Source organism: Aethina tumida, chromosome 4 (genome assembly GCF_024364675.1).
Source record: "Aethina tumida isolate Nest 87 chromosome 4, icAetTumi1.1, whole genome shotgun sequence".
Classification (NCBI taxonomy): Eukaryota; Metazoa; Arthropoda; class Insecta; order Coleoptera; family Nitidulidae; genus Aethina; species Aethina tumida.
Window position 1 is genome coordinate 17,656,737 of NC_065438.1, and position 9,688 is coordinate 17,666,424.

The following is a 9,688-nucleotide window of genomic DNA, read 5'->3' on the forward strand; positions in this document are numbered from 1 at the left end:
GATATTTTAAATTTTTTAGCTATTTTTTTTTAAAATTAAATTAATAATTTTATTTTATTTTTATTAATTAATTAGTATTTTTTATTTTTTAACCTTAATTTTTCAAAATATGTAAATAATTCTATTTTTTTAAATTGACTTGCCTTTTGTATTTTCTTAACCTTATTTTATTAATTTTATAAAGTTAAATACAAAATAAATAATAAATAATAAATATAAATTAATAATTTAATTTATTTACTTAATTTTTGTATTTTCTTAATTTAATTGCATATATTGTTTAACTATTTTCTTTAATTATGTAAAATTAAAAGTGATATATTTTTTTAATTTTGATAATTTTTTATTTTTTAAGTCTAAATTATCAAAATATATAAATAATTCTATTTTTTTAATTTAATCTTTTTTTCTTTCAATTTCTTAATCTTATTTTTTAATAATTCTATAAAATTAAATAAAAAATACTATAAGTTATAAATATAAATTAATGAATATATATTTTTAAATTTGATTGTTTATTTCTATTTTGTTAATTTTATAAATATTAAGTTAACAATCTTATTTTTTTATTTATTTGTCATTGGTTATTTTTGTTTAATTATATAAAATAAAATTAATAATTCTATTTTTGGTAATTTTATATTTTTAAACCTTATTTATTAAAATATATAAATAAATATAAAAAAGTAAATTATAAATATAAATTAATGAGTTTTTTTTCTTAATTTATTAAGTTTATTTTAATATATTTAATAATTAAATTAATAATTTTATTTTTTTTTTTTAATTAATTAGCAATTTTTTATATTTTAAGCCTAATTTTTCAAAATTTGTAAATAATTCTTTAAATTGATTTTTTTTTAATTTCTTAACCTTATTTTTTAAAATTATATAAAATTAAATAAGAAATAAATTATAAACATAAGTTACTGATTTCTGACTTAATTTTTTAACATTATATTAATAGTATTAATATTTAATAAATAATAATTTACTTTTAACATTAAATATTATTTTATTAAATTTTATGAATTTAAAACTATAAATTCATTTCTTGTTTTAATTTAATTGATTATTTAAGTTTGTTGTTTTGAATATTTATTTTTCAAATGTTTATACATTTTAGTTTTTTGATGTAATTTACATAAATTAATTTTTTTCATTAATTTTTTAAATAAAATAGTAATCTTTTATTCAACAACATTTTGTTAAAATATAACCAAATAATAACTTTTTAATTCATAATTAGATACATTTTGTTTTTATATCCATTAAAACATACAAACTGTATTTAATTTATACATAAACATGATTTGTTCATCTTGATATTAAAACAAACATGATTCAACAATTATTGCTCAAAACACGCTAGAATTAAAATAAATTCACCTGGTCGTAAGCGCAAACATTGATTTGTTGGTATTTAACACGATTCAACGCTTTTTTATTACTCCAATACGGTTTTAGCCGGACATATCGGATTTTTACATCACGAAATTTCAGCAGACCGATTTTTTATTGGGCAAAGTTAGCAGGAATTCATATTAATAAATGATTTATATTTTGCGGGCCCGTTTAAATTGGCCACTAAAATTTTATTTGATTAAATTACATTCGTTTTGTCGATTTAATTTTATAATAGTTCTAACTAAATAGTTAAGGGCCGTAAAATTTGCTAAACAACGAAAATGATCGACGGGTTTTATGTCGAGGTCTTTCTATTAAATTTAAATTAGTGGCCTAGTACCTAGTTAATTGGACAAAGAAACTTTTGTAGTGTGAAATCGGGACAACAAACAAACTACCCCGATGAAATTTTATTTATAACTTCGGCGTTAATTAAAAGTTACCTAAACTAACAAATGAATTCGGAGGTGAAGCGATATTGGGGTTGTGAAATAACATGTTGTCTTCTTCAGACGTCTGAAACTGATGTTTACCAAAGAAGGCAGCAACAAGACGGAACGTCAAATTGTTTAAATTGTAGACACCCTACAAAACCTGAAAGTCACTTTACTCCTAAACATAAGTTCTTAAAATAACAAATATATTTACCCATGTTTGTGTAAGTAATCTAGTTTCTTCTGCCATTATTTATTCTGTAAAATTCTGTGAAACATCAAACAATAAAGATGTAATTGATATTTTACTGATTTTCGACTTTTTTATGTGATAGATATCACTGAATAATTTATTTTTTAATTAGATTTTATTCACGAAAATGGATGAATGTGTATTACTGGTCTTCAGCAACTTTAATCTTCCTCTTACATGGTCTTCTTTCAATTAATTGGCCATTTCATTGATTATTCTATTTTTTTATAATTGGATTAAGATGGATGAAGTCTATACTCCTCCTATTATTTTTTATTTTTAGTCAACAGAAAAAATAACTCAAACTATCATAATTTCTCTATATAATAAATTTGGATTGAATTTATTGCATTTAATCCTCAAAAATAAATTAAAGTGGTTAATTATTGGTCTTCATCATCTTTCACCTTCCACTTACAAGGCCTTAATTCAATTAGTTATTTATTTTTTAATATTAATTGGTTTTTAACTTTAATAAATTTGAAATATAAATTAATCATTTAATTTATTTTCTTAATTTTTATATTTTTTTTAAACTACTTTTTTAATTATATAAAATTAAATCGATAATTTTATTTTTGATGTTTTTAATTTATTGATAATTTTTTATATTTTAAGCCTAATTTTTCAAAATATATAAATAATTTTATTTTTTTTTTTCAATTTAAACTTTTTTTAATTTACTAACATTATTTTCTAATAATTTTAAAAAATTAAATAAAAAGTAATTTATAAATTAATGATTATTATACTTATTTAAATTCAATTGGTTATTTATAATTTTTTAATCTAAATATTAAATTAATAATCTTATTTTTTTATTTATTTGTCATTGGTTATTTTTAATTTTTTAAGCTAATTTTTTTTAATTATATAAAATAAAATTAATAATTCCATTTTTTTTAAATTAATTGGTATTTTTTAATTTTAAGCTTAATATTTCAAAATATATAAATAAATCTATTTTTTTAATAAATTTTAAAAAATAAATTATAAATATAAATTACTTTAATTTTTTTAAATTGGTCATTTTAATTTGGTCATGGTAATTTTTTATTTTAAGCCTAATTTTTCAAAATATATAAATAAATCTATTTTTTTAAAAAATAAATTAGTTTAATTTTTTTATTAATTTAAATGGATATTTTAATATTTTTAGCTAATTTTATTTTTTTTCAAATTTAATTATTTATAATTTTATAATTTTATAAATATTAAATTAATAATCTTATTTTTGATTTATCTTGTTTAATTATATAAAATAAAATTAATAATTCTATTTTATTAATTAATTGGTATTTTCTTATTTTTAAGCCTAATTTAATTGGATATTTTAACCTTTTGTATTATTATTTTGTAATATATTTAAAAATTAAATTAATAATTTTATTTTTTCGATAATTAATTAGTATTTTTTTATTTTTTAAGCTCATTTCTTCAAAATATATAAATAATTCTATTTTTTTTTTAATTCAATTGTTTTTTTTTTAATTTTTAAATATATAAATAAATCTATTTTTTTAATAAATATTAAAAAATAAATTATAACTATAAATTACTTTAATTTTTTTTAAATTGGACATTTTAATTTTATTATCTAATTTTATATAATTTTTAAGCTTAATTGGTTATATATAATTTGTTAATTTTATAAATATTATATTAATAATCTTATTTTTTTAGTTATTTATCGTTGGTTATTTTTAATTTTTTAAGCTAATTTTAATTAATTATATAAAATAAAATTAATAATTACATTTTTTTTAATTAATTGATATTTTTTTATTTTTAAAACTAATTTTTCAAAATATATAAATAAAACTGTTTTTATAATAAATTTTAAAAAATAAATTATAAATAATTTTAGTTTTTTTTATTAATTTAATTGGATATTTTAATTTTTTTTAGCTATTTTTTTTTAATATATTTAAAAATTAAATTAATAATTTTATTTTCTCGAAAATTAATTAGTACTTTTTTTAGCACAATTTTTCAAAATATATAAACAATTTTATTTTTTCAAATTGAATTGTTAATTATTTTTTATAATTTTATAAAATTCTATTTTTTTTTTTTTTAATTAATTGGTAATTTTTTATTTTAAGCCTAATTTTTCAAAATGTATAAATAAATCTATTTTTTTAAAAATAAATTACTTTAATTTTTTTATTAATTTAATTGGATATTTTAATATTTTTAGCTAATTTTATTTTTTTTTTCAAATTTAATTATTTATAATTTTATAAATATTAAATTAATAATCTTATTTTTTTATTTATCTTGTTTAATTATATAAAATGAAATTATTAATTCTATTTTTTTAATTAATTGGTTTTTTCTTATTTTTAAGCCTAATTTAAGTGGATATTTAATTATTAATTTTATTTTTTCGATAATTAATTAGTATTTTTATTATTTTATAAGGTCATTTTTTCAAAATATATAAATAATTTTTTTTTTAATTTAATTGTTTTTTTTTTAATTTTTAAATTTATTTTTTATAATTGTGTAGACTTAAATAAAAAATTAAATTATCTACCTCTTACCTTAAAAGTTTTTACTATGTTCCTTGAAAGTTTTTTGTTTTGTCTGTTGTTTCTACATTTGGAGCAATTTTGTTATTTATTATAGCCATGAGAAGTAATATCTCAAGTAATAAAATGTTTACTACTCTCACAGGATGTAATCCATCCATCCTCGTCCTCTTTCGTGAACTCAATCCAATTATAAAAAATAAACTAGTCAATGAAATGAGCATGTAATTGAAAGTCCAGAGGTAATAAATAATGTACAGAATCGCAGAAAAGACGTATAATACGTTAGTGAAGGATAATGAAGACTGGTGATACTTTCATGGACTCAATCCAATTAATGGAAAAGAATTGTCAATGAAACGGTCAAGTAATTGAATGAAGCCACCGCGTAACAAAGTGAGTCGAAAACTAGTAAAATTTCAATTACACCTCGATTTGTTTTCGGCCATATCAAATCGAGGACAATGGAAAGGAGAACGACAAATTGAAAAAGTTACTGTCAGCTCTTATAGTTATCGCATAGAAAGTTGTTAGGACAAATGCAATTATATTTAACCGCGTGGAAAAGTTTCGACATTATCCGGAACATTATTTAAAATTTTCAGTTTTATCGCACCCCCTCGCCCTTTTTATTTTTACCAACAAATAAATAAATTCAGGTCGAAACGAAGATGGCACTGTGCGGCACGAATGCGAATTAAGGATAAACGACACACATCCGGCTCGAAACTTTTACGCCCGATGAAAAATTACCCGACACCAAACGTTAAAATTAATTTAAAACAATTTATTTGCATAAGCCAACTTAAAAACGGTAAATTCTGGTTAGTTCCATTAATTACCTTAAACAAATATTTGTTCTGGCCTTTTAATTAAATGCACCAGTAAATAAAACTTTAATGTTTTTTTTTTAAATAACTTTGTACTAAACTTTGTGCAATTTTTAATATGCACCTCAATTAATTTGAATCTCGATGGTCCCGGATACGAAAAGTTTTCTTGGGCCAATTAAATTAAATTCCCGAACAATGTTCTGCCGTGAAAAATAGCTTCCTTCGGGTTATCCAATAAGGGAACTAAACGTGATAGTTTCGTTGCCACTACGAAATTCCATTTTAATATTAAACAACGTGACAGTATCAAATCCCGTCTTTGACATAGGTAAAACCGGATACGTACATAAATAATAACTTCATAAAATAGAGATTGATGATTACCAAATTAACTTGGAACCTTTGAATTGTGCATTATGCAAATCAGTCATTTTTACGCCTGGAACGAGTACACTGAAAAATGGTGCCAGACATGGGGATTTAAGAGCGTTAACGAGAGAGGCTGTAATGTCTATTATCCGATACGTAAATCGTGATAAATGATCCGAGCCGGATGGCTGAGGAAAATTTTATTTGTTTCCGAGAACTCGCCTATTTTCCTTCGGCTCGAACCGGATCTGGTAATTGTGAAATACAATTTCGATTATCCGATATTTCGAATCATCCGAATACTTACACAAACTCGGTAATTTATTTATTGTTTTCAGGGCTTACGTTAAGGAGTAAAGTGATTTTCACAGGTTAATTTGTTGTATCGAACTTTTAACAGTTGAGACATTATTTCTCTTCCCCATAATAAACACTTGTAAGTGGAAGTTGCAGGATGATGAAGATCAGTAATACACATTCATCTCTTTTTGGGAACTCCATTCAATGGTCAATTAATTGACTGATTCTTTCTATTATCATTTATTTTAGCTAACGGAAATAATAACTCAAGCTGCCACAACTCCTCGGTATATTAAATTAACCTGTAAGAAAAATCAGTATGTTCAAACAATCAAGAGTAATTGATATTTTACTAATTTTCGACTCAGTTTGTTACAACAGAGGACAGAGGACAGAGAATAGGCGACAGAATACAGAGAACAAAGGACAGACAGCAGAAAATAGAGAACAGAGAATAAAGAGTAAAGAATAGAGGAAAGATAACAAAAAAAAAAGAGGGTAGAGGACAGAGAATCGAGGATAGAGAACAGAGAACAGACGACAAATAACAAAGAACAGAGACATGGGGCAGAGGACAAAGGACAGATGACAGAGGTCAGAAGACAAAGGACAGAGGACAAAGGACAGAGGATAGAGGACGGAGGACAGAGGGCAGAGAACAAATAGCGGAGGACTGAGAACAGAGGACAAAGGACTGACATCAGAGGGTAGAGAACAGTGGCCAGAAGACAAAGATCAAAGGATAATGGACTGAGAGCTGAGGACAGGGGACAGAGAACAGAGGGCGGAGGACAGAGAACAGAGGGCAAAGGACAGAGGTCAGAGGGCAGAGGTCAGAGAACAGAGGACAGAGGACAAATGACAGACGGCAGAGAACAAAGGACAGACAGCAGAAGATAGAGAACAGAGAATAAAGTATAAAGAATAGAGGAAAAATAACAGAAAAAAGAGGGTAGAGGACAGACAATCGAGGATAGAGAACAGAGAACGAAGAACAAAGAACAGAGGAAAGAGGACACAGGACATTGGACCGAGGACAGAGAACAGTTGACAGAGAACAGAGGACAGATAACAGAGGACAGAGACATGGGGCAGAGGGCAAAGGACAGAGGACAAAGAACAAAGGACAGATGACAGAGGTTAAAGGACAGAGGTCAGGGGATAAAGGACAGAGGACAAAGAGCAGAGGACAGATGACAGAGGACAAAGGATAGAGGTTAGAGGACAAAGGACAGAGGATAGAGGACAAAGGACAGAAGATAGAGGACAGAGGGCAGAGGACAGAGAACAGAGAGCCGAGGCCAGAACAGATAACAAAGAACAGGGAATAAAGGACTGACATTAGAGGACATAGGATAGAGAACAGAAGACAAATAACAGAAGTCAAATGACAGGGGACAGAGGACAGAGGACAGAGGACAGAGGATAGAGAACAGAAAGCAGAGGACAGAGGGCAGAAAGCAGAGAACAGAGAGCAAAGGACAGAACAGAAGACAAAGGACTGACATCAGAGGGTAGAGAACAGTGGGCAGAGGACAAAAATCAAAGGAGGAGGGTAGAGGACAGAGAATCGAGGATAGAGAACACAGAACGAAAAACAGAGGAAAGAGGACAGAGGACAGAGGACATTGGACCGAGGACAGAGAACAGATGACAGAGAACAGAGGACAGATAACAGAGGACAGAGACATGGGGCAGAGGGCAGAAAACAGAGGACAAAGGACAAAGGACAGATGACAGAGGTCAAAGGATAGAAGTTAGAGGATAAAGGACAGATGACAGAGAACAGAGAACAGAGGACAGATGACAGAGGATAGAGGACAAAGGTCAAAGGACAGAGGACAGAGGGCAGAGGACAGACGACAGAGAACAGATAGCAAAGGACAGAACATATAACAAAGAACAGAGGGTAAAGGTCTGATATTAGAGGAACAGAAGTCAAAGGTCAGGGGACAGAGGACAGAGAACAGAGAACAGAGGACAGAGAACAGAGAGCAGATGTCAGAGAACAGAGGATAGGGGACAAATGACAGAGATAGAGAACAAAGGACAGAGAACAGAGGACAGATGAGGACAGAGGACAAAGGACAGAGGACAGATGATTGTGGACAGAGAACAGTAGACAGAGGACAGAGGATACAGAACAGTTGACATAAGACAGAGGACAGAAGATAGAGAACAGAGGACAGACGACAGAGGTCTGAGAACAAATGGAGGAGGACAGAAGATAGAAAGTAGAGGGTAGAGGGTAGAGGACAGATGATAGAGGACAGAGAACAGAGGTTAGAGGACAGAGAACAGAGGTTAGAGGACAGAGAACAGAGGGCAGAAGGTAGACAACAGGGGTTAGAGAACAGAGAACAGAGTATAGAGGACAAAAGTCAAAAGACAGTCTAATTGGATGGTGACCATGAACGTGGACATCAGTTACTTGTCCATTTCAATAATTATTCTATTTTACTAATTTAATGAAGTCGACGAAGATGGAGTCTCTCTATTCCGTATTTCTGATATTTATTAATATATATCTAGTGTTTTTACAAATTTGAATCAATCTGTTTCCTCCTATTATTATTTATTTTAGCGAAGAGAAAAACAATAACTCAAACAGCCCAGATTCCTCGATACAAGCTAACCTGTGAGAAACATCAATAGGCTCAACCCAGATGTTGGAATCAGACGTATTTCGCAGTTTTGACGGAAATCATAATGGGAGAAATCCGTTGCTGACTCGGAATTTTAATTAAATTTCGCCGGGTTTATGCATAATTTATTTACCGAATGCTTTAAGAAAACGTCTATATTTGCGTAACGCCCGCGGATATAACAGATGTGTAAACATTCATTCCCCAAAATAAAATTGATAACTGCAAACACGCCAGATTACAAAGCAGCCTCCGGAATCGGAACATTCCCCGGGGAAGGATCCCAACGAAATATATATATTGGCTTTGTACTAGGAACGAGGAAAAAATGGAAGGGAGTTATAGCTTCAATTATGAGCCGGTACAAAGAGTGACAAATTAAGTCATCGTTTATTTCCTCGCACGGTTCCACCGTCTCGTCGTCGGGGCTTCGACAAAGGGGTATTTTTAAGGATTCACACGCGGTTTAGCCGGTCTCAAAAGAACAAACACGGAGAACACGTTCGATAAAGTCTCTTTGATTCTCTGTCGGTTACCCGGTTCTTTTTTTTGGCGATGCATTAATTCGCGAGATGCACTCTCGCCGCGGTGTTGGGCGGAAGCCTCCGACAATACGTTCAATCAACCAGTTTCGTCGTGATCTCGTACCTAAAAACCCATTAAACAACGTTCAGATGACGCTCCTATGTCGGGTGTAACGGAACAGCAGGACGGATAATTCAGGTTGTTTAACTAAGTGGGCCGACGCGGATCCTCGCGATTTTTATGGATAAGGAATTGACGGTGTGGGAAACGTTTCGAAAACAGCGGCGCAGTTTTCACGCTTTTATTCTCGGCGTTTTGTATTCACAATTGAATTCGTTCACAATAAAATCCCTGTTTTCTGATACTTTCCGAGTTACTCTAATTTTAT